Source organism: Balaenoptera physalus (genome assembly GCF_965194825.1).
Source record: "Balaenoptera physalus genome assembly, chromosome: 3".
Classification (NCBI taxonomy): Eukaryota; Metazoa; Chordata; class Mammalia; order Artiodactyla; family Balaenopteridae; genus Balaenoptera; species Balaenoptera physalus.
Genome location: NC_138890.1, coordinates 113,945,563 through 113,971,644, shown reverse-complemented (window position 1 = coordinate 113,971,644; position 26,082 = coordinate 113,945,563). Strand labels below are relative to the sequence as shown.

The window sequence follows — 26,082 nt, the reverse complement described above, 5'->3', positions numbered from 1 at the left end:
AAAGTGTCTAGCTAGCTCAGTATCCAACACGTGACAGGGATTCACTAAACTGGAAGCTGCTATCTCTGGTCTTGAGAAATAAATCATTTAGACTACGATTCTAAAAATATTTCATTTTTATAGAAGGTGGACAATTTTCCTTTAAACTTTCAGAGTAGATATGAAAGCAAACAAATATTAGCAATGCAGGGGGAAAGTCTGGTTATTAGAGCAGGTATTAGAAGCACCTGGTAGGACTTTGAAAGGTGGCAGCATCAGTCAGGTTCTAGGCAGAAAACCAGAACTGAGATATTTTAATAGAGAAAATTTAATGTGGAAAACCAGTCACAAAAGTGATGGGAGAGCTGAGAAGGCAATCAGAGGTCAGTGAGGCAACACAGTTACCAATGGCAGGAAACAGCTATTGCTCCCACAGCCAGAGGGACAAAGGAAGGAGGTGGTGGAACCAGAGCTGAGGAAGCCTGGAGAGAGATGGAACCTGCCTGACGTGTTACACAAAGCAGAGAGAGAAAAGAGAAGTACATTCGTTTTCCTACTTCTCACCCTTCAACCTCCAGTCATTGTCTCCTCACTGGTCCATCCTAATAGAAGTCAGTTGTCAAAGAACTTGGAAAATGCAGTTTGCAGCGGTGAGGGTCCTGCAATACAGAGCAAAACAGGGGAAGGGCAGGGAATAGATCTGAGGACAAATAAACAGATAGCCAGCGCAGGGACATTCACAGTTATTTCCTGAAGAATTGTTTGCATGGCCTGGGACAGAATTGCAAGGCAGATAGTCTACTGCTTTTGCATTTTTCCTTTCCTTGCCATCAGTACCCTCCCTCCCTGGATTTGGTGTAGGGCAGGTCTAAGGTAGTGAAATCCAAAACTGTGATTAGACCAGAAGGAGGCTCACAAGTCAGAGTAGTTGGGGTCATACCCAGAGCAGAAGGCTATGGAAGAAAAAACAAAGGCAAGTAGGGTTTACTAATCCAAGCAGATAAACTAGATTCATTGTTGGCAACAAATCAAAAGTCAATGTTAGTAGAACAATCTGCAATAGACTAAAGATCATGGTAGCTCACCCCAGATGGTGAGAAATGGATATATTTTGGGGGCGGAGCCAAGAAGATTATTGACTGATAAATGTAAGTGTGAAGGGAGGAAAAATAAGAGGAGTGAAGGACGATGGCCAAGTTTACTCTGAGCCAGGAGGATAAAACTGCCGTTTATCAAGGTGAGCAAACTGTGAGAAGAGAAGGTTTGGGGAGGATAGCAAGAGTTTGACTTCTGATATGCTGAATTTTAGAACCTTTTGTTTTCAAAAGTTTCTTTTAAAAACTGCCCTTTTTGTGATTTTTTTTTTAACATAATGCAGGAGGCTCAGTGCTGAAACTAGGGAAATTATTAAGTGGAAGTCTACACATCTCATGGTGAAACCTCATCTTTCTACCTTCTTTGATTCTGAGAAAGCTGGCAGACAAGGTTTACCCACACCCTGTCCCCAAACTCTTCCCCCAACCCCAAGAGATTGGTATATTACTCTTTGGGGTAATTGGCTAGCTCAAGAGAAAATCCCTGTAGATACCAGTAATTAAGGATTTCCCACAGGAATATCTGAATCCACGGTGACTCCAATGTAATTCCTTATAAATCCCCAAGCTCTGACCATGCACACTTCCATCATGTTGTTAATTCAACACATACACGAATGGACAGTCAAAGGTCAGCAGACTTACCCTAGGCACAATGTTAGGCCCTGTGAGAGACTCAAGGCCAGGAGACCACACCTGCTCATCAGTCTCAGAATTCAGGCAAGAATTATTCTGGGTTTGTCTCTGACACCTGGTAAACATTCTTTCAAAAACATTGAGTAGATGCATGTTCATAGCAGTGTTATGCACAATAGCTAAAACATGGAAGCAACCCAGTGTCCATCAGTGGGTGAATGGATAAGCAAAATGCGGTACATACATGCAATGGAATATTATTCAGGCTTAAAAAGGAAGGAAATGCTGACATATGCTACAATACGGACGAACCTTGAGGACATTATGTTAAGTGAAATAAACCAGGAACAAAAGACAAATATTGTATGATTCCATTTAAACAAGGTACTTAGACTAGTCAAAATCATAAAGACAGAAAGTATAATGGTGGTTGCCACTGGTTGGGGGTGAGGGAGAATGGAAATTAGAGTTTAATGGGTATAGAGTTTCAGTTTCACAAGATGAAAAGTGTTATGGGGATGGGTGGTAGTGATGGTTGCACAACAATGTGAATGTATTTAATACCACTGAACAGTTCACTTTAAAATGGCTAAGACGTTTAAAAAAAAAAGTTGGGAAAAAGAAAACACTTGGAACTTCTGAAGAAAAGAGGAGTTACTATTGTATAATGGCAGATATTCTCCAAATTGCCTTTGACCAACAATTGATCAAGGAAAAGAACCAGGCACTAAAATTGGCACAAATGGACGAAAGGTACTGAAAGAAAATCAGAAAAGATAAATTAGAGGCACCTTAAAAGGAATGTTAAAATATTATTCTAATAACAATGACCAAGTATAATTTTTATATTTTTATTGTTAAACATAAATACATTTATTTCAGTCATGCTCAGTGTAAGCAATGCTATAATTATGTTGCACTTACACTTGTGATCCCATTTAACCATGCAGTATCTATGAACAGAATAACAAAGGAGGTCATTGGAGGTTAGAGCTGCCAATGACCTATTGTAATAATGAAATCATCTTTTCAAATTAACAGCAGAATTACTGCTTTATACTCTATTGTCTCATGTAAACAATACCAGATTTAGTGGAAAAAAATTAACGAAAGATGTAGATGATTTAAAGAGAACTCCCCAGAAAGAAATAATATTGATAATATTGATAAAACCCACAATTGAATCTATCTATCTATTTAGCCAATACTGAATGTGTATACTGATACATATAATGCATATATTTGTTCTCAACTATGTTTAAAAATTCTCAATAAAAAAGACATTGTCTTTAGTTTCTATTCTTAAATCCTCAATAATATGTAGGGAATGTGTCTGAGAAAGAGCAGATATGTAATTATTTATATTGGTTGACAGTTTAAGGAATGAAAGACTAAATACTATGATGACAAGCTATAATAATAATTTTTTCTCTTAATATGGCATAGAGTCTATGGTTTGCTGACAAGCTCACATGTTTTTTAAAATTTCTGTGCATTCACATGGATAATAAAGAACCAGCTTTGGCTAATCAAAGACAAGTTACTTGTTTGCTCAGACACTGAAAGAAAAGGAAGATACTGCAAAGCAGAATAAAGATCAAACTACAGATGTAGTTTTGGGGATCCTCAGCACATGTGATAATTGAAGCCTGCAGTAGATGAGTTCATCTATGTGTAGTGGTGGAGGAAAGAACGACTTAGAACTGAGCTCTTAGGAGATCCACCATTTTGTGTTTTGATAGAGGAGAAGCTCACAAAGGAGATTTACACGGAACTTCTGGAACAGTGTTGTGTCATAGAATCCAACAGAAGAGAGGGTTTCAAGAAAGAGGAAGTGTCAGCTTTGCCAGATGCTGAGAAGCCAAGGAAGACAACAGAAAAACACCTGATTAATTTAGTTTCATAGGGTCCCTGTTAGTGTTTGCAAGAACAGTGGAGTATTCAGGGACAATCCATTCTAGAGAAGGTTGAAGATAAATAAAGGAGGTGGGGAAGTGAGTCAGTGAGAGCAAACACTCCTTCTAAACATGTGACAAGGGGAAGAAAGACAGTGAGGGGTGGAGGGAGAGTTTTGTTTTTGATTGCATTGACAATGCAATAATTAATAGTGTGTCCCAGTGTGATTGAGAGGTCAGCCTTTATTCTGGAGTTGCAAGTATCATGCAGAGCCTGTTCAGATCCATGCTATTTTATGAATCTGTGTTCTTACAACAAGGGAGCTCCCAATGGTACCATGGTTCAGTTAGAGTGTGGCAGAAATTGCTATTTCCTCCCAATATCCATTCTCCCATTAGAATTTTCAGCGAGGCACAGGGCCCTCCAAAATAAAGACACACAGGGCCTCCCAAAATAAACAATTCCCGTCTTCCTTGTAATTATATATGGCCAGGGGAATAAGTTCTAAACAATGCAGATAAGCAAGAGTATCCTGCAGCAGCTTCAGAGAACCTTCCTTAAGGAACAGCTTACATGAACTCTTTGACCCACTATGTCACTTTCCTCTTCCTAGCTAGTTGAAATATGGACATGATAGATGGAGCTGAAGAGCCATCTTGGACCATGAGGTGACCTTGAGAATAGAGGCCACAGTTGATAGAGTAAAAACCTAGAAGAATCCAAAGTATGTGTTGACTTCATAGAACAGAGTTCTATGAAAGCCCTAGACCATCTGTATCTGGATGTTAAGGCAAAAGGAAAATAAGCATCTAGTTTAAGCCTCTGATATTTTGGAGGCTACTAATACCCTTAGTCAAATCTAAATCTAACGAATATATAGAAGGACAGCAAGAAAAGTGCAGACTGTAATAAAACTGACAAGTCATCATTGAAATGAAAACAGATTAAAAGTCATTGAAGAGGTACTTCCTTGGTGGTGCAGTGGTTAAGAATCTGCCTGCCAATGCAGGGGACACAGGTTTGAGCCCTGGTCCAGGAAGATCCCACATGCCGCAGAGCAACTAAACCCATGTGCCACAACTACTGAAGCCTGCGTGCCACAACGACTGAAGCCCATGCACCTAGAGCCCATGCTCCACAACAAAAGAAGCCACCGCAATGAGAAGCCCATGCACCGCAATGAGGAGTAGCCCCACTTGCCGCAACTAAAGAAAGGTTGTGAACAGTAACAAAGACCCAACACAGCCAAAAATAAATAAATAAATAAGTAAATTGATTTTTAAAAAGTCATTGAAGAAAATTCTATTTAGGAAAAATAATAGTGTTAATTTAAGACCATGGATATTGTCCAGGAGTCGATGTTAAAAAGGAAATGGAGAATGAAATTTTGCCATTTGCAGCAACATGGATGAACTTGGAGGGCATTATGCTAAGTGAAATAAGTCAGACAGAGAAAGACAAATACTGTATGATATCACCTTTATGTGGAATCTAAAATATACAACAAACTAGTGAATATAACAAAAAAAGAAGCAGACACAGATATAGAGAACAAACTAGTGGTTACCAGTGGGGAGGGGGGGAGGGGCAACATAAGGGTGGGGGAGTGAAAGGTACAAACTGTTGGGTGTAAGTAGGCTACAAGGATGTATTGTACAACACAGGGAATATAGCCAATATTTTGAAATAACTGTAAATGGAGTGTAACTTAATTTTTTCTAAAAAAAATAAAATCATACGAAAAAAATTTTAATAAAATAAATTTAAAAAAATTTTAAAAGCCATATACAAAAATAAACTCAAAATGGATTAAAGATCTAAATGTAAGACCAGATACTATAAAACTCCTAGAGGAAAACATAGGCAGAACACTCTTTGACATAAATTACAGCAATATTATTTTGCATCTGTCTCCTATAGTAATGGAAATAAAAGCAAAAATAAACAAATGGGACCTAATTAAACTTAAAAGCTTTTGCTCCACAAAGGAAACCATACACAAAACAAAAAGACAACCTATGGAATGGGAGAAAATATTTGCAAACAATGCAACTGGCAAGGGATTAATTTCCAAAATATACAAGCAGCTCATGCAACTCAGTATCAAAATACAAACAACCCCATCCAAAAATGGGCAGAAGACCTAAATAGACATTTCTCCAGAGAAGACATACAGATGGCCAATAGGCACATGAAAAGATGCTCAACATCACAAATTATTAGAGAAATGCAAATCAAAACTACAATGAGGTACCACTTCACACCATTCAGAATGGCCATCATTAAAAAGTCTACAAATAACAAATGTTGGAGAGGGTGTGGAGAAAAGGGAACCCTCCTAGACTGTTGGTGGGAATGTAAATTGATGAAGCCACTATGGAGAACAGTATGGAGGTTCCTTAAAAAACTAAAAATAGAGTTATCATATAATCCAGCAATCCCATTCCTGGGCATATATCCAGAAAAGACAAAAACTCTAATTCGAAAGGATACATACACCCTGATGTTTGTAGCAGAACTATGTACAATAGCCAAGACATGGAAGCAACCTAAATGCCCGTCAACAGATGAATAGATAAAGAATATTACTCAGCCATTAAAAAGAATGAAATACTGCCATTTGCAGCAACATGGATGGACCTAGAGATTTTCATACTAAGTGAAGTAAGTCAGACAGAGAAAGTCAAACATCACAAGATAACACTTATATGTGGAATCTAAAAAAAATGATACAAATGAACTTATTTACAAAATAGAAATAGACTCACAGACATGGAAAACAAACTTATGGTTACCAAAGGAGAAAGGGGAAGGGATAAATTAAAAAAAAAAAAAAAAGGAAATAGGCAGGAAAATTACCATAATAGGAAGAAAATGTCACATGAGGAAATGTGGTCCCATATTATCCAGTCTCCTTGTATATCACTGGTCAATCACAGCAGATACTCTTGCAAAGTCTTACTTCAAGAGAAAAAGTGAGGTAGATGATGATTCCCTTTTCCTGTTTAGTATATACTTTCATACTTTCTTTTAACCTGTTTAACTGTATATATATTTTAACTTGTTTAACCTGCTTGTGTATCTATCTTTCTGTCTATCTCAGATGTATAAATATATGTGTGTGTATATATACACATATATAGTTTAATATGAGTTGTAAAAGTCTCAGAGTCCATATGAGTCTATTGGTTTCTTTTTAACATTAAGGAAAATTGTAAAGTGTGCAGAAAAGTTTCTTTTGGTTATCTCTCTTTCTTGATCTGAAGGAGTAACTCAAAAATATTTTCAATGAGAAAATTCACTTTTGAACTGACTATCAAATCTGTTACCAAAAAAAGCTAATAAAAACATCACCATCTCTCATAAGAGAGGACAGGATTTCCATTCTATTTTTATTGAGAGATCACCATTATAAAACTACTTATAGTGGGCATGAATTTTATTCCACAATGCCAGGATACAAGATATATCACATTTCCCTATGTCCTAAATCAAATATAATCTGTTCTGAGGTTGGAGGGAAAATTCAACCAATCATTTTTGGGATTCCCTTCTCTTTCTTGATGGGGTCCCACAACAATCCTATTAATGTCAAAATCAGGAGGTTGAGCTGTCCTTTGCTCTGTGTGGTTGCCATATTTGCTGTTGCTCTGTTGACTGCAGGACGCTGCTATACAGCGCTGGAGCTGCCTCTTGGGCACTGAAGATCAGGCAGGCCCAGAGACACATCTTACAAGGGATCTTTCCACTGACTTCAGACTGTGCCTCTCACTGCCAAGTTCCTGAGGTCACTGCATGCCTACAAGTCTTGGTCTCTGCCACCCAGTGGTGGGTTCCTTGTCTTCTCTCCAGCTGTAGAAAGTTAATACTCTCCCAATGTTTGGAAATGTGATCCCTCTTCTTGAATATACATAATGAAAGGAGCTGGTAACCCCAGTTCGTTTTTTCTCCTAATTATACACAATGTTAAACTTAGGTAACTCAGAAAGTATGTCAACCTTTGTTTTGAGCTTGTTCTCACAAAAATATAATTATTTAAGTGACTAAAAAGTAGAATAATTAATTTCACTTCTCTGATTTGAATTTCAGTTCTCTTTCTGGCTCCAGTTTACATGCTAACTGGCAGTGGAATTAGATCACTAACAGTTGCTTCTTCTCTCTATAACTTGCCTGATACTGCCACTTGCATCTTAACATATTTGAGCTTTGGTGAATTTCCTTATGCCAGCTTCCTAAACATAAAATTAGTATAACTGTGTACTAATATGATATACCTATATCTTTGAAATTTTTGTAGATGAATGCAATTGTGACTATCCTTAGATATAGTATAAAAGCACCAAATAGTTTTGATAACCTTTTCTTATTGACCTGTTTTATGACTTTATAGAAAAAAGTAGAAATCTAACATTAGAGTTATAAGTATATCCTAATCTGATTTAAATTTAATTATAATTCCTTGGACCATTTTAATAATATTTTTCGTATCATGATTTTGGCAACGGATATGACATGTGTTCATTATAGTATTAAACATTGGGATGTACAATGGTGAAAATGCTGAAATGTGTTTATTAAAAGCTAGCGAACTGGTTTAGTATCATATATATGTAGTATATGATATGTAGTATCATATACATACATACATTTAACTTACATATATTACCCCCCCCACACACACACACACCATTAGTCTCCTTTAGACGGTACAAGGGAACCAACTAATTCTTCTGAAAATGGTCAGTAAAGTAAAAGGTTGAATATTTAACTTCTCTTTCCTGTATGAACTTTATTTCAGGAAAACTAAATTGTTATTGAGGGACATTTTTCTTTCCCTAGAAAAATTCCAGCCAATAAATAAAAAAGAAATGATAGATTAGAATGTCATCATTTTGCAAACTCCAAATCAAAGGATGAATCCAAGTAGTGATTATCAATGGTTGCTAACATCACTGAAAGAGAGCCAACAAGATATTATGTGTCTCCTGATGGAAGTACATACCATTTATGAAGTAGCCTTGCCAAAAAAATGGAACTGTATCTAACCAAGCCTCTAGATCTAGCTACAAGTTTACAGGAAACACAGAGGCAAGAGACACGTGTTAAAAGATACTATGCAGAGGGAGGTGCAGAAAAGTCCAGATACTGAAAATTTTATAGGCTAAAAGACATGGCTTTTTAAAAAAACAAATTGCCAGGAACAAAAAAGAAAGAGGGAACTTTATTACACATCAACCAATCTCAATTTGTTGACTTTATTTGGATTTTGATTCACCCAAGCTATTTAAAAATGATGACATTTATGAAACAATTGGAAATATAGACAGCAATGCTTAAATATTTGACATTATTGAAGAATTACTGTTAAATTTTTGAGGTGTAATAAAGGTATTATTAATATATTTTTGTGAAGAGCTGTTTTATTTTAGAAATACATACTGAAATATTTATGAATGAAATGATATAACGTGAGATTTTCTTCAAAATAATAATGTTGGGTAAGGCTATAGATGAAACAAAGTTATCCATATTGAAGTAAGATACTAATATAGGATAGAAAAGGATTTCATTGCATTATTATTTCTACTTTGTAAAGTGCTTATCTTTTAAATATATGTGTAGAAAAAATTTAGAGATGAAAAGATATGATAAATATAGCAGAGAGAGGAACACTTCCAAACACATTCTATGAGGCCACCATCACCCTGATACCAAAACCAGACAAAGATATCACAAAAAAAGAAAACTACAGGCCAATATCACTGATAAACATAGATGCAAAAATCCTCAACAAAATACTAGCAAATAGAATCCAACAGCACATTAAAAGGATCATACACCATGATCAAATGGGGTTTATCCCAGGAATGCAAAGATGCTTCAATATACACAAATCAATCAATGTGATAAACCTGATTAACAAATTGAAGGAGAAAAACCATATGATCATCTCAAGAGATGCAGAAAAAGCTTTCGACAAAGTTCAGCACCCATTATGATAAAAACTCTCCAGAAAGTCAGCATAGAGGGAACCTACCTCAACAAAATAAAGGCCATATATGACAAACCCACAGCCAACATCGTTCTCAATGGTGAAAAACTGAAACCATTTCCTCTAAGCTCAGGAACAAGACAAGGCTGCCCACTCTCACCGCTATTATTCAATATAGTTTTGGAATTTTTAGCCATGGCAATCAGAGCAGAAAAAGAAATAAAAGGAATTCAAATCAGAAAAGAAGAAGTAAAACTGTCACTGCAGTTTTACTTTATTTGCAGATGACATGATACTACGTGTGGAGAATCCTAAAGATGCTACCAGAAAACTACTAGAGCTAATCAATGAATTTGGTAAAGTAGCAGGATACAAAATTAATGCACAGAAATCTCTTGCATTCCTATACACTAATGATGAAAAATCTGAAAGTGAAATTAAGAAAACACTCCCATTTACCATTGCAACAAAAAGAATAAAATACCTAGGAATAAACCCACCTAAGGAGACAAAAGACCTGTATTCAGAAAACTATAAGACACTGATGAAAGAAATTAAAGACAATACAAACAGATGAAGAGATATACCATGTTCTTGCATTGGAAGCATCAACAATGTGAAAATGATGCTACTACTCAAAGCAATCTACAGATTCAATGCAATCCCTATCAAACTACCAATGGCATTTTTCACAGAACTAGAACAAAAAAATTTCACAATTTGTATGGCAACACAAAAGACCCCAAATAGCCAAAGCAATCTTGAGAATGAAAAATGGAGCTGGAGGAATCAGGCTCTGGGACTTCAGACTATACTACAAAGCTACAGTAATCAAGACAGTATGGTACTGACACAAAGACAGAAATATAGATCAATGGAACAGGATAAAAAGCCCAGAGATAAACCCATGCACATATGGTCACCTTATTTTTGATAAAGGAGGCAAGAATATACAATGGAGAAAAGACAGCCTCTTCAATAAGTGGTGCTGGGAAAGCTGGATAGCCACATGTAAAAGAATGAAATTAGAACACTCCCTAAATGCATTAAAGACCTAAATGTAAGGCCAGACACTATAAAACTCTTAGAGGAAAACACAGGCAGAACACTCTATGACATAAATCACAGCAAGACCCTTTTTGACTCACCTCCTAGAGAAATGGAAATAAAACCAAAAATAAACAAATGGGACCTAATGAAACTTAAAAGCTTTTGCACAGCAAAGGAAACCTACACAAGACGAAAAGACAACCCTCAGAATGGGAGACAATATTTGCAAATGAAGCAACTGACAAAGGATTAATCTCCAAAATTTACAAGCAGCTCATGCACCTCAATATCAAAAAAACAAACAGCCCAATCCAAAAATGGGCAAAAGACCTAAATAGACATTTCTCCAAAGAAGATATACAGATTGTCAACAAACACATGAAAGGATGCTCAACATCACTAATCATTAGAGATATGCAAATCAAAACTACAATGAGATATCATCTCACACCGGTCAGAATGGCCATCATCAAAAAATCTACAAACAATAAATGCTGGAGAGGGTGTGGCAAAAAGGCAACCCACTTGTACTGTTGGTGGGAATGTAAATTGATACAGCCACTATGGAGAACAGTATGGAGGTTCCTTAAAAAACTAAAAATAGAACTACCATACGACCTAGCAATACCACTACTGGGCATATACCCTGAGAAAACCATAATTGAAAAAGAGTCATGTACCACAATGTTCATTGTAGCTCTAGGTACAATAGCCAGGACATGGAAGCAACCTAAGTGTCCATCGACAGATGAATGGATAAAGAAGATGTGGCACATATATACAGTGGAATATTACTCAGCCATAAAAAGAAACGAAATTGTGTTATTTGTAGTGAGGTGGATGGACCTAGAGACTGTCATACAGAGTAAAGTAAGTCAGAAAGAGAAAAACAAATACCGTATGCTAACACATATATATGGAATCTAAAAAAAAAAAAAAAAAGTTTCTGAAGAACCTAGGGGCAGGACAGGAATAAAGACACAGACATAGAGAATGGACTTGAGGACACGGGGAGGGGGAAGGGTAAGCTGGGACGAAGTGAGAGAATGGCATGGACTTATATACACTACCAAATGTAAAATAGATAGCTAGTGGGAAGCAGCCGCATAGCACAGGAAGATCAGCTCGGTGCTTTGTGACCACCTAGAGGGGTGGGATAGGGAGGATGGGAGGGAGAAACAAGAGGAAAGAGATATGGGGATATATGTATATGTATAGCTGATTCACTTTGTTATACAGCAGAAACTAACACACCACTGTAAAGCAATTATACTCCAATAAAGATGTTAAAAAAAAAAAGAAAAGATAAATGAGATTCTCCTCAAAATAATTCAGTTGTGCAGGGAGGGATAGAGTCGGTGACTTTATAGGTAAAATAAGATCTGTGACCATGAGTTGATTTTGAATCTGAGAGTTCTATTGCACTAGTCTCTGTACTTTTATGTGATTGATGTTTTTCATTTAAAAAAAAGTTTAAAAAATTCACTATCATTCTGAGTAGTAGTAGAGGTTAAGCATGTGTTTACAACAAAATGTATTTACCTAGTAAATCATAATAATTGTAAGTATAGAATAATTTATTTGTGAAGGCAAAACACATTGGGAAACGACACTGCCGTAAATAGCCTCATTGAGACACCACCCTGGTATATGGTTCAGAATAGCTACGTCCAAATCTCAGAGACATAAAACAAAGTTTATCAGCTGTGACAGGCTAAGCTATGTTGCAGTAACAAATTACCCCCAAATCTCAGTGGCATATAACAAGGTTTATTTCTTGTTCTAGAAGTGCTCTGGAATCCCTCAAGAACTCACACTAATGGAGTGGCCACAGTATCAAGTCTGGTCTATTGCTGTGCCAGAGGGAAAGGAGGCTCTGGAGTGCCTCACATTGGTAAGTAAAATATCCAGTCTAGAAAGACACGTGTCACTTCTCACAGTTCATTTGCCTCAATCAGTCACTTGGCCCTATTCAACCATAAGGGGGCCAGAAGATACCCTGCCATCACATGCCCAGAAGAGAGAAGAACTAGAAATATTTGGCAAAGAAATCTGACCCCCTCAACAAGAGAACCCATGTCATGATGTTGAAGCTGTATCAAACCTGAGCCCTGGGGACTTCCCTGGTGGCGTAGTGGTTAAGAATCCACCTGCCAATGTAGGGGACACGGGTTCGAGCCCTGGTCCGGGAAGATCCCATATGCTGCGGAGCAACTAAGCCCGTGCGCTACAACTACTGAGCCTGCGCACCACAACTACTGAAGCCCGTGCGCCTAGAGCCCGTGCTCCACAACAAGAGAAGCCACCGCAATGAGAAGCCCGCACACCGCAATGAAGAGTAGCCCCCGTTCGCCACAACTAGAGAAAGCCCGCACAGCAACGAAGACCCAACGCAGCCAAAAATACATAAATAAATAAATGTATTAAAAAAAAAAAAAAAAACCCGAGCCCTGGGAATCACTGTACCTTGCACCACCTCTAAGACAGTATCCAGACACAAGTGCTCATCAATCCTTTCGGGTATATTCTCTCTGATGACTCACAGTCATGCAATATATTGTATGCAGAGATTGCATAATGAATATAAGGTAATTGGTTGGCTCAATTACGAATTCAGCAATACTTTTAAAAAGGAATCCTTCCATTTTTCCTCTTGGATTATTAAAGTAATATGTTCTCATTACAAAAAAAACTTGGAAAATATGGAACACTCGAAAGAAGAGGGAGAAATCACTCATAATTTCACCTTCCAAAAACAGAGTTAATATTTTAGTGGAATTCCTTCCAAACTTTTTCTATGCATTTTTAAAAACTAGTTCGCACAGTCACTAAAACTATAACCATTTCTTCATTGGTGACTTTGTTCCAAATAGCTGATCCAATTGGCCCTAGACCAGCAGACAATTTTTTAAAAAACTGTTTCAGCTCTTTTCCTTGTAACATGGGTGTTTTAGCATGGTTATATATCACTTAAATGCAGATGGGTAACTAACAGTTGCATGTCACATTCTGTATTTTGGTGCAATGAATCCCTAGTTCTAAAACTGCTTGTTAGTCTCAGACCAGCCATGAAACAAATGAATAATTGTAATAGTTATTTTCATTTGCTTCTGGTATTTTCTCCACCCAGTTTACTTATGAAAAGGGAACAGCTTTGTAAGTTCATATTACAATGGAATTTAAGCCTCTTAAAATCATCAGGATCCTGGTTACCTTTCAAAATAATAAAAACTGCTGATGATTCAAGTGATGACTAGGTAGTCTAAGGAATAAATTGACCAAGTATGTTATAACTAGGATGATGACTTTCCCCAAGTCCAGAGAACATTTAGTTATAAATAGGATCTTTAGGTAAAAGATGATACATTGAATATTTCAGTAATATTACTCAACTTTTGCCAAGGACTCTTTTTCCTTAATATTTTATCTGACATTACATTTGATGTGTAGCTTTCTTCTTTATTTCAACCAACAAAGGAAATCACAGAAAATTTGACCAAGAATCTATACAAAGCTCTTGTAATTTTACTATACTGCAGCAATCTCTCAGCTATTTATGTTAATAAATAAAAGAATGACACAGTGGATTGTGAACTTCTTCAGGGCAAAAATCATAAATTATCCATCGTTATAGTCCTTACAACTCCTAGCATAATGCACTGTATAGAGGAAACACCCATAAACAAATAAATGTGATACAAGGTACAATTTATATGTGAAAGGTAACTGGGTTTTGGTACCTTGTTTCTTTTCCTTATTGTTACTCATCTAAATCTTTGTATTCTGAAATATCTCCTTATAATTTCCAAAACAGAAGTTACTGAATTAGGTCATGTGAACATTTCTTGATATGATTTGACAAGTAACTTTCCAAAATCTTTGTCTTAATTTATATCCCCAACAGGGTTTGAGTGCTCATTTCATTCTACCCTCACCAATGGAGTCTATTCACAATGTAAACAAACTAATTAGATCCATGGGAAATGATACCTTTTTTGTCTTCTTTTCATTATTAATGAATTTGAACATTAGTAAAATATGCAGTAGGCATTTAAATTCCTTATTTTGCGAATTGACTGTTCATGTATATACTTTTCCCATTTACCTGTTTAAGGTCTTAGTGTTTCCTATTTCTAGTTTTTGTCCTCACACTGTGCAATGTAAATACTTCTATCTCAAATATGCACTTGTATACATGCATCTTTGCTGTAAGACTGTGTTTCTATAAGGGTAGTGACCCCATTTTATTTATCTGTGAGCAACACCGGACACATATTAGAGAAAATGCATACTGTTCTTCGTAGGATTATTCTTAGGATTAAATGAGATGACCTAAGCAAAGCATTTAACACAGTGTCTGTCACATAGCAGATGCTCAATAAATTATTTTAAGCAATCAATACAAGTTTCACCGTTGAACTAAAGCCACACAATTTCATTTCAGAATTTAGGAAAACCAAGATGAAGTATGTTTGAAAGATCAGTAACCATGCTTGTCCAAGTTGCAGATTTGGGATTTGAACGCTGATTCTCAAATATTGCACCGCAGATTACATCAGACTTACATATTCCTGAGATACTAAAACTCTTGAAATTTTTGAAAGAGCAGTATGAATTCCGAACCGGTAAAACCTTTTGGCAACCGACGGATTCTTTTCCCCAGTCTGTAATACCCTGACCTCACACAGATGTCTCTTCTTCCCTCATTTAAATTTATAGGAAACTTGTGGTGAACACAGTAAGGCTCAAACAAGCACAAATATACATCACATGATTGACATTTACTTCTCCGGATGAGTTAGCTTGTATTTTCATACAGGGGAGGCAGCTGTTCTCGCGGCCACTGTCAGAAAAGTAGAACTAAAGCAAGGAGAGGCAAAGGCAGAGCCCTCGGGAATGGCCAGTCGGCTGGAGGGCTTAAGGCTTGGCAGGGGGGTAGGAGCATTTTTGTTGCTGCCAGGGTGTGAGGGGGAGGGGGGCTGCGGGTGGTTGCAAAACCAGCCCTAAGCAAAAAAAGTGAGGTTTTTTCCGGGAAGACAGCAGCGCTGGGGGGAGCAGGCCGCGTTGGCTGCCCAGCAGGCGGGTGTGTCCAGTACAGGCCGCAGGACGCAGGAGGCTGGGGGCGGGGGAAGCTGCGTCTAGGTCAGCGAAGGGCAGAGGAAGCCGGACACGGACGCAGTCGCCTCCCGATCCCGGCTCCAAGGCTTCTAGTGGGAAACCGAGTCCCGACCTACGGCCGATCTTCAGGAGCCCCAGTCACCCCAGAACCTCCTCAGGCCTTTCCGGTAAGAAGCCCGACGCCCGGGGCTTAGAACCTGCATGGCAGCGCGCAGGCGCCTCGTGAGCCGGGAGGCCGCGGACGCAGAAAGAGGGGGTGTGTGAGGCACAGAAAGCCTTCTCTGCGCCTGCGCTATCCGCTCTCCCTAGGTCGGGGGGGTAGGGGGCGGGCAACAAACCTTGAGCCGACGTCGCGCACACCCTGGATTCCCGGCCGGGGTCGCTCTTCACTCCTTAACGCGGCGTCTCGTCAAGCCTCACAGAGCTCCGCAGGGGTGTGGGGAGGTAAGAGCCCCCTGGAACAGGCGTCTTGGCCTCTCCTCACCCCTGCTGCCCTCGGGGAGGGGGCGGGGTGACCGCTGGTCGCGCTGCCCTAGGCGCTGGGTCTGGTCCTCCTGTTCCTCCAGGGACCGAGCCTTGGGCCCCCGACCCATTCCTTTCCTGAGCCCCCTGAGCTGGCTGGGAAATAAGGACTCTCAAACCTCGCGGCTCCTCGGTAAAGCCTGTTGGGCCGGACCAGGCCAGGATAGCAATCACGGCCGCTGTTTGCCGGGTCCCACCCACCCGGGCCTCCCGGAGTGCTCGGCGCTGCCGGGGGAGCAACCGCCGGGCCGCGGCGGATGGAGGGAGAAGAGCCCCCAGGGCCGCCTGTCCCTCCAGGGAAGGGGCTGAGCTTGCAGGAGGGGCTGTCGCTCCCGAGGAGTGAGTGGTAGCCTCTGCGCTGAAATGACTCTGCCCCCGCAGAGGAATCTGTCATCGCCGCCCGTGCTCTAGCAAAGCCCATTCTCGCACCGATGCATTTTCTCATCGTTTTAGACCAGAAGGACGCGCTAGTGTCCCTTCGTCTACCTTTTCTTTAGTACCTTTGCAAAATGATAAAAGATGATCTAACTTTTAAACTATAAACTTACTTGTACTACCGTGACTGCATGATATTACATTCCAGACTAAGGGAGTTCTTGTTAGTTTGACTGGTATGGAAACCAGTCCATACATTTGATAACTTAATATTTTTCCTTTAATAAAATAGGCAGTTTGTTGATCGAATTAGGTTCCTTAATTTATTATTTTGAGCTTGTCTTTTGAATTAGCACGAGTTCAGTGGTTTGATCTAGTAGAACTATATATAATTTTCCACCTAATTTCTTCCCTTTTTTCTCCTCTGGATATTAAACCGCATGTTTAGTGTAAAAAAAATTAAATATAATAAAGAATAAGGAAAAATAATCAACTTTAATTCCACATTTAAAGGTAATCAACAATAGTTAATTTTGACTTTTCACCTGAGTCTTTTTTTTCTGTGGCATTTTCTTAATTGAAATAATGAGATTTTATATACAGTTGGATTGCCTGCTTTTCTTGCTTAAAATTATATTTTAAGCATTTCCCCATGTTTTTAAAAAGCTTCATAGACATGACTTTATGATTTTTGATTACACAACTGATACATGAGCAAAGTGTCTTTTGAAACAGTTACATTACAGATAAAAATAAATTCCCTTTTAATTATCATCCCCAGTTATAATATTACATAATATGATGGTATCACAGTTTATTTAATCCAGTGGGTCTCAGGATCCCTTTATACACTTAAAAATTATCGAGGACTAGAAGAGTTTTTGTTTTCTAATGCAGTATATATATACCATTTTAGAAATTAAAACTCGGAAAATTAAAAAAATTTTTATTCATTTAGAAGTAATAAACCCATTATATATTGAATTAAATTATATTGTTTAAAGTAACTATATTTTTTAAAAAAAATTTAGTGAGAAAGATGGCATTGTTTTACATTTTTTGTAGGTCACTTTAATGTCTGGCTTTATAGGAGATGGCTAGATTCTCACATTTGCTTTGCCCTTCGGTCTGGTGCGCTACCTTGTTTAACCTGAAGCATATTAAGAAAATCCATCCTTGCACAGATTGGTATTTGGAACAGGAAGGCCCTCACCCCCCGAAAGCTCTTGGGGTCTTTAGGGGTCCTCAGACCACAGTTTTAAAAAGCTGATTTAATCATTCTTGTATTGGTGAGCTGTTAGAGTCTTTGCAATTTTCACTATTACAAACATTGCAACATTGAAAGTTCTTTATAATGTGTTCTTGGGCCTAAGTACTAGTGTTTCTCTAGAAGTGGAATTGCTAGGTCATAGAGTATATACTTTAAAAAAAAAGTTTTGATAGACATAAACATCACTTATGATGCCTGCATAATTTTCTGTGTCCTAATGTCGGTGTTTAGATTGCTTCAATTAATGATTTGGCAGAATATCTTTGCATATTTTCAGTTGTTTTGGATTATTTTCTTGAATTTATGAAATGGGAATCGTTAGATAAAATGTTAGGAATTTTTTTGAATCGATTGATGCATATTATCACATTGTTCCCCTGAGTGAGTATACCAGTTTATTTCCTATCAGCAGTGTCTGAGATGCTCTTTTTATCAAACACTTACCAACATTGAGTACTTTTATTATTAAAAAGATCATATTCTGATCTAGTAGGCAGTGAATGGTATGTATTCTGATTTGTGTTACTTTGGTAATGCAGGTTGTACATTGAATGTTTTTTCATAATCTTACTAGTTATCTGTTCATATTGTTTGCCCATTTATGGTCCAGTGTCCAAGTGTTTTTCTAACAGATTTGTATTACCTTTTTACATTATAAGGATACATGCTATCATTTTTTTTGAAGGAAAGGAACAAAATTATCTTTTTTCCTGTTTATAGAAGTAGTATATTTTTGTTAAAAAAATACTATAAGAACATGTAATATAGATGTTATGCTTACATAATCTCAGACACCATTATGAACAGTTTGGTGTTTGCTCCTCTGTATTTTTTTTTCTTGTGCCTTTTCTAATACTATAATTTTTTTTTTTTTACAACTTATTTGTAAAAATGGATCTGTACTATGCATGAAGTTTTACAGTTTGATTTTTTTGTCTTTTAGCATTATATATTGGATATTTTTTCATGGAAGTACATAGAACTATGGGCAAAGTTTTTGCAGAGTGGCTTTAGGAACACCAGTTGTGACCTTTAGTTATCTGATGTCAGGCTCCTGTCCTCTTCTATATTCTCTTCCTAGGTGATTTCATCTATTAACAGCTATGTGCTGCCAATTCCCAAATCTTTATCTATCTCAGACTTCTCTCCTGCATTCCAGATCCTTACATTCAACTGCCTATTGGACATCTCCCCCAGGATGTTCTCAAGGTACTTCAAACACCAGTCCAAACGTGAACTCGTGTTTTCCCTCAGTCCTGCTCCTCTTTGTATTGCCTGTTATGGTCAGTGCTACCTCCGTCTACCCAGTCACTTGCGATGGCAACCTGGCAGTAATCCTAGCTTTCTCCCTTGCTTTCACTCCCCAAAGTTCCCATTCTTTAGCCGCTTTTATATCTGTTTCCTTTTCATCTGCCCTGTCTCAGTTCAGGCCCTCATCATCTCTCACCTTAACCATTTTAGGAGTCTCCTTATTATTGGTTTTGTTGTTTTCTGACAAATCTTGCATGTTGTTGCCAATTTGGTTTTACTCATGAAGAGATTTTTAAAAATCATTTTTGCAGAGTAAATATTGTAAATATTTGTTTATAAAATTATGAATACATAAATGGCCAAGTTAGTAAAGATAATACCTAAAACAAGTTATCATATGCACACATAAATAAACTTCCTTAGAATAGGGAGTATATCTTGTATTTCTTTTGTGTCTTCTGTACAAGGGTAGACTACTGGCACAATAAGTAAATCTTGATTGAAATGGGAAGTATGTGCAGTTTAATAAGATTTCATGTCAAAAGATTTCAATGTCATACCTTTTACAAATTGTTAGATTATATTATTATTTATCCTACCTTGTTTTGTATCTTTTAGGTGACTCAAAGAACATAATACTTAGTAGTACATTGCTATTTGGATAGAAATACTTTTTAAGTAGATATTATTTAATAAATTCTATAATTTTTAAGAAAAATTATTGGGCTTTTTCTAATGAGAACTGTTTCTACACCTTTGAGTTCTGTGCTTTATTTTTTAAAAATACATTTTGTATTCATAGTTCCTTTATTACTTTTTGCTATTATATTTAAGGTAATGTTTATATTTATCAAAGGGATACCTGTACATAATTTAAAGAGTCAAATAATCCTACAAGACTTATAGTGAAAAACAGTAGCCCTCTGCCCTCATCCTTCTCTCCCTGAATCCCACTCTACAGAAGCAGCTTTTCTAAGTGTTCCTCATTGGAATCACAAACACAGAAAATAACTTGAGTAACTATTTTCTCAGTTCCCCCAAGGGTGATTTATAACTATAGTAGACCCTTGTACAACACGAGTTTGAACTGCAGGTCCACTTATACGCAGATTTTTTCCAGTAGTAAATAAATACTACACGATCCTGCTTGGTTGAATCCATGGATACAGACAGGAATCTCAGATACTGAGGAACTGTGGATACAGAGGGCCGACTGTAAGTTATACAGGACTTCGTGAAGTCAGCACCCAAACCCCATTGTTCAAGGGTCAACTGCAGTAACACTTCAGATGCATAGGAGAGATGTTAATTCATTACATAAAGTGAATGCCTTAGGGGCATTAAGGCTTAATTCTCTCACAGAACCCTTACTCAGAAAGGCTGCCCCACAGTCAGCGACTATTCAACTCTTTTTCACCTCTAGGTTTTTAAATAACATGCTCTCATATACAGCTATTTCTCCTCTCTACCCCCATCCTACCATAGTTTTAGACATTATTTACCAATTTCCTATTATAGAAGATGGGAATTTATGTTTGTTACACCAGCCTCCACATTTAAATACTGCACTTCTCCCCTCCTTTATATTTGCAAATTAGTTATATGTTAATTTTTAGTTAAATTATTAGTGTTTGCATCATTTATGTAAATATTGTGTACAGCTGAGCCAGGTAGTATATTGTGATGATACTTCCTTTCATATATAATTCTGTGTTTTTCCTAGAGTTAATAATCATCTTGGTTTTTTACTATATCTTTTCATATCGTTTATTTAATCTATTAACAACCTTTCAGACAAGATGTGTAAATCTCCTTGTGGTAGATTCACACACATCAGATAATCTGTTTGTTTATTTTGCAACATCTTCCCTGTAATTGTCTGTCACCCTGCCTCCATCTTGATGGGTTGCTCTCTAGGCCTGTTGTACAGCTATCTTCCTGAAGTGTCCTTTTATGATCATCTGTGAATTTTATTTTTCTCTCCCCTGTGTGGGATAACCTGTTTCCAGGATGTCAGGTCTTTTTTCTTTCTTGGTGTTGCCTTCATGTTGGCAAAGTACATCTTCTAGTAGTTTCCTGAGAAAGACTGAATGGGAGGCAAATTTTGACATACCTCCTTCATTATGTGTGTGCATGTATGTGTACATGCATTTCCTTACTTTCCAGCATTATAAGATACTCCATGCTCATCTTGTATATTTCCTGTCCCAGTCTTACAATCAGCGATTTCTCCAAGGAGCCTTGGTTCCTTTTGTTGGAGAAACCAAGATCTGGGCACTAGTGTGCTTGTTGCCACTAAGACATCTTGCTTTTAGGCCCTTTCAGCTGATGGAGCAAGAGATATGGTTTATGCTAATATCTATAAATATTTCAAATAAAAAATTATTACAAATGTGTAACCATCTGTGTCCATGTTAAGCTAAACGTGAATTTATACTGACGTCTCCAACTCAAATTCATTACCACATGGATCATTCTAGCTTCCTCCCCTTGCTTATATATAACCTTCCCCTCCGAAAGTGGAAACCTCACTCCCACCATCAGCCATCCATTTATTTAATTTCATTTCTAGCATATGTGTATGATGGTTTCAGAATTAACCCATACCCCCAGAAGAAACAGCTTTATCAACTAGAGTATAATGCTTGTGTTGCCTTTAGACTCCACTTATTTCCAAAGGTAGAACTTTATTTCTCCCCCTTTATTTCTCCCCCTTCAGCATGGTTGTTTTATACATTCGTAATGCATTTAGACTTTTTTTTTCCACATTCTGCATTCCATCTGAGTCCCCCAACCTTCTAAACATTTTAAAAAATTTGCGTACATTGAGGTTATTCTTTGTGTTATAAAGTTGTATGGGTACTGACAAATGCTTATCGTCTTGTATTCACCATTATAGTATTATACAGAATAGTTTCACCACCCTAAAAGATCCACTTTGCTTTACCTGTTCAGTCCTCCCCTACTCCAAAGCACTGGCAGTCACTGATGTGTGTACTGTCACTCTAGTTTTACCCATTCCAGAATGTCATGAAATTAGAATTGTATAGTATAGAGGTTTTTTAGACTGCTTTCTTTCACTTAGCAATACCCATTTCAGATTCATCCATCTTTTTGTGGCTTGATGGTACATTTCTTTATATCACTGAATAATATTCCATTGCATGGATGTACCACAGTTTATTTAGCCATTCACTTACTGAAGGACATCTTGGATGCTTCCACATTTTGGCAGTTACGAATAAAGCTGCTATAAACATTCACATCTCAGTTCTTGTGTGGATATAAATCTTTAAATCAGTAGGGTAAATACCCAGTATTATGATTGCTGGTTCATATGGTAAGACTATGTTTAGTTTTGTGAGAGACTGCCAAGGTGTCTTCCAAAGTGGCTGTACCATGTTGCATTCCTATCAGCAATAAATGAGAGTTCCTGCTGTTTGGCATCCTTGGGGCATTTGGTATTGTCAGTTTTTTGGATTTCAGCCATTGTAATAGATATGAAGTGGTATCTCATTATTTTAATCTGTAGTTCTCTAAAGATAAATGATAGTGAGCATTTTATCATATGCTTATTTGCAAATTTTTATCTTTTAAAATTTTTATTTTAGAGTATAGTTGATTACCAATGTTGTGTTAGTTTCAGGTGTACAGCAGAGTGATTCAGTTATACATATACATGTATCCATTCTTTTTAAAATTCTTTTCCATTTAGGTTATTATAGAGTATTGAGCAGAGTTCCCTATGCTATACAGTAGGTCCTTGTTGGGCAAACTTTATATCTTCTTTGGAGAGGTATCTGTTCAGAACTTTTGCCCATTTTTTAATTGGATTGTTTGTTATCTAATTATTGAATTTTAAGAGTTTTTTGAGGACTTTGGATACAAGTCCTTTATCAGTTATGTGTTTTGCAAATATTATCTCCCACTCTGTGGCTTGTCTTCTCATTTTCTTAACAGTGTCTTTTTCAGAGCAGGTTTTTTTTAACTTCAGTAAGGTCCAACTTATCAAGTTTTTTCTTTCATGTGTCATGCCATTGGTGTTACATTTAAAAATTCATCACCAACCCAAGGTTATATAGATTTTCTCTTATGCTTTTTCAAGAAGTTTTTAGAATATTGCATTTTACATTTAGTCTCATCCATTTTATTTTTAATTTATTTCTTCTTCCAGTTTCATTGAGATAAAACTGACATACAGCACTACATAAGTTTAAGGTGTACAGCATAATGATTTGACTTACATACATCATGAAATGATTACCAGAGTAAGTTTTGTGAACATCCTTTATCTCATATAGATACAAAATTAAAGAAAGAGAAAAAAATTTTTTTCCTTGTTATGAGAACTCTTAGGGTTTACTGTCAACAACTTTCATAGGTAACATACAGCAATGTTAATTATATTTATCATGTTGTACATTACATCCCTAGTACTTATTTATCCTATAACTGATGTTTGTACCTTTTGCTACCTTCATCCAGTTGCCCCTCCCTCCACCCCCTGCCTCTGGTAACCACAAATCTGATCTTTTTTTCTGAGTTTGTTTGTTTGCTTTTGAAGTATAAATGATCTACAATACTATGTTAGTTGCTGGTGCACAACATAGTGATTTGATATTTCTATACATTTCAAAATGATCACCACAGTAACTCTAGTTACCATCTGTCACCATACAAAGATATTAAATAATTATTAACTGTATTCCCCACACTGTACATTTCATACCCATGACTTACTTATTTTGTAACTGGAAGTTTGTACCTCTTAGTCTCCCTCATCTATTTCTCTCCTCCCCCCATCACCCTTCCCTCTGGCAAGGGGGCTTTGTTCTTTATATATATGACTCTTTCTCTTTTGTTGTGTTTGTTCATTTGTTTTTTAGATTGTACATATAAGTGAAATCATATAGTAATTGTCTTTCTCTGTTTGACTTATTTCACTTAGCATAATACCCTCTAGGTCCATCCATGTTGTTACAGATGGCAGTTTTGCCATTTTATTTCCATATGTCTTTGTTCTCTTTGGGTTGATCTTGTTTGGGACTCTCTGTGATTCCTTGATTCTGTGGGTTCTGAATGTCTGTTTCCTTTCCCAGGTTAGGGAAGTTTTCAGCTATTATGTCTTCAAATATGTTCTCTGCCCCTTTCTCTCTCTCTTCTCCTTCTGGAACTCCTATAATGCAAAGTTAGTGCACTTGATGTTGTCTCAGAGGTCTCTTAAGCGGTCCTCTTTTTTTTTTTAATTATTTTTTTCTTTTCCTGTTCAGCTTGAGTGATTTCTACTACTCTGTCTTCTAGTTCGCAGTTCGCTGATCTGTTCCAATGTATCATCTAGTCTACTGCTGATTCCTTCTAGAGTATTTTTTTTCTTTCATTTATTGTATTCTTCAACTCTGTTTGGTTCTTTATATTTTCTGATTCTTTGTTGGAAACTTCTAACTTCTCACTGTGTTCATCCATTCTTTTCCTGAGTTCTTTGAGCATTTTTATGATCATTACCTTGAACTCTTTATAAAGTGGATTGCTTATCTCCACTTAGTTCTTCTTCTGGGGTTTTATCTCGTTCCTTCATTTGGAACATATTCCTCTGTTGCCTCATTTGCCTAATTCTCTGTCTTTATTTCTGTGTATTTGGTAGGTTGGGTATGCTTCCTGATCTTGGAGAAATGACCTTATGTAGAAGATGTCCTATGATGCCCAACAGCATATTCCCCTCTCATCCCGAGACCTATCTGCTCTAGGGAGTGCCCTTTAGGTGGACTGCATGGGCCCTTCTGTTTTGTTGGGGTGACTGCTGTGGGCATCCTGGTAGGTGTGGCTGACCCCTTGTCTGGTTTGGTTGCCAGGCCCTGAGTAGTGTGAAGACTCCTGGCTGCTGGTGGCAGGGCCAGGTCCTGACATGGCTGGCTGCATGGCCTGTGATGTCCCAGTCCTGATGCTAGACTGCTGGTGGGCAGGGCTGGGTCATGAGGTGGTTGGGCCAGGACTAGTGCTGGCCATTAGTGGGCGGAGCCATGTCCTAAGGCTGGTGTTGGCCTCTTGGTGGGCAGGGCTGGTTCCTGACATGGTTGGCTGTGAGGTCTGGGATGTCCTGAAGCTGATGCTGGCCTGCTCTTGGTTAGGTCCAGATCCCATGGCTGATAAGCCAGAGGGAGGATTGCAAAATGGCGCTTGTCATCACCAGTGTCCTTATGGTAGAATGAGCTCCCCAAAATGACTGCTGCCAGCATCTGTGTCCCCAGGGTAAGTCCCAGTTGCCTCCTGCCTCTCCAGGAGTCTCTCTAAGATCAGCAAGTGGGTCTGACCAAATCTCCTTTCAAATTACTGCTTCTGCCCTGGATCTCAGAGCATGTGTGATTTGGTGTGCACACTTTAAGAGCGAGGGCTCTATTTCCCCCAGCCCTCTGGCTATTCTGAATGTAAGCCCAAAGCCTAATGTTTTAGGAGGCTCATTCTCCTGGTGTAGGACCCCCAGGCTGGGGAACCTGATATGGAGCTCAGGCCCCTTGTTCCTTGGGGAGAACCTCTGCAATTGTAGTTATCCTGCTGCTTATGGATCACCCACCCAATGGTATGTGTCTTGACTGTACCATGTCTCCACCTCTCCTACCCATCTTGTTGGGGTTCCTTCTTTATATTAAGTTGTAGAAGATCTTTTCTGCTAGTTCTCATCAATAGTTGCTCTTTAAGTAGTAATTTTGGTGTGCCCATGGGAGGAGGTGAGCTCAAGCTCTTCCTATTCCTCTGTCTTAGCCACTCCCCCTCTGTTATCCATTTAAAATACATTCTTATGTAAGGTGTAATTCTTGCAGTATTTCATACTTTTCATTATTATTATATTTGTTATGGTGATCTGGGATCAGTGATATTTGATGTTACTACTATAACTTGCTGAG

The 26,082-nt window shown here is 37.8% G+C and overlaps 2 protein-coding genes and 1 long non-coding RNA gene across 7 annotated transcripts in view; 1 reads left to right on the top strand and 2 right to left on the bottom strand.

Annotated features, from left to right (window-relative positions):
- Window positions 1–16,176, bottom strand: part of LOC309659059 — a 98,715-nt gene extending 82,539 nt beyond the window's left edge. The window contains exon 1 of the long non-coding RNA XR_014262554.1: window positions 16,104–16,176. This is a non-coding gene — a long non-coding RNA (uncharacterized lncRNA). The remainder of the gene's footprint in view (window positions 1–16,103) is intronic.
- LOC309659003 (uncharacterized protein) overlaps window positions 1–26,082 on the bottom strand; it is a 162,358-nt gene that overhangs the window by 83,803 nt on the left and 52,473 nt on the right. The window lies entirely within an intron of this gene.
- ZFYVE16 (zinc finger FYVE-type containing 16) overlaps window positions 13,070–26,082 on the top strand; it is a 62,209-nt gene continuing 49,196 nt past the window's right edge. For 2 of the 5 annotated variants that reach the window (XM_082458001.1, XM_082457997.1), the window contains exon 1: window positions 16,058–16,209. The gene's annotated coding sequence lies outside the window, so the exon portion shown is untranslated. Of the gene's footprint in view, window positions 15,933–16,057; window positions 16,210–19,013; window positions 19,142–26,082 lie in introns of those variants that run through there. The other 3 variants (XM_082457999.1, XM_082458000.1, XM_082457998.1) reach the window with 3 other exon arrangements.